This window comes from Lissotriton helveticus, chromosome 5_1 (genome assembly GCF_964261635.1).
Source record: "Lissotriton helveticus chromosome 5_1, aLisHel1.1, whole genome shotgun sequence".
In the NCBI taxonomy this organism is placed as follows: Eukaryota; Metazoa; Chordata; class Amphibia; order Caudata; family Salamandridae; genus Lissotriton; species Lissotriton helveticus.
The window spans coordinates 529,182,536-529,183,281 of record NC_136065.1 but is presented as its reverse complement, the minus strand read 5'-3'; positions in this window follow the sequence as shown (position 1 = coordinate 529,183,281).

Sequence of the window (746 nt, the reverse complement as noted above, 5' to 3'; positions counted from 1 at the left end):
TCCCCTCACCCTGAAGCCAGACAAAGGATTTAGGTGTATAAAAAGGGGCTGTGTCCCCTTACAAAATGTTCTATACCTGATCCTAACTTGGAGGGGGCCTGCTGCTGCTGGGCGCCAGGAGGACCACCACCGGGGACTGCCTCCCTGCCTGGAGGGCCCTGTGAGCTGGACCCTGGGCCCAGCCTTTGCCCCCCTGCCTTCCTTCTTGTTACAGGATTTTGTCCCTGGACCTTTGGGGACTTCTGGGACCCGCCAGTGCCTGGGGAGTGCTGGTCTCCCCCTCCAAAAATAGCATGTTGTGCGGCGACCCCTACCTTGAGGGATTCCCCGGTGTGGGGATCCCCCCTTTGTGCCTCTTGTTCAAAGCAGGTGCCCACCCTGCGTGTGGCCCTGCAAATTGGCCGAATCTCTGCACTGGTGCCACCCCGTTTATTTGCCGCCCTTTGCTTGCTTACTTCAGGAAAAGGTGTCCACTCTGTTTTATTTATTTATTGAACGGGTGCCTACCCCGTATTCCTGCCGGTTAAAATCACCGCCGCCGGCATGGAGATCGATTAGGAGGCGCTGTGCCCACCTCCCTACCAAGGGCTGCACTACCATTGGCGGCCCTCAGTAGCTGGAAACAGGAAGCCAGGCACAAGACGCCCGGACGTGGGCGGGCCCAGCCGATTCTCCCTTCCGCTTCCCCCGGTCTGGGGAAGCCAGGCAGAGCCTCTGCAAAGACCGGAAGCCGCGGGTGAAGTCGC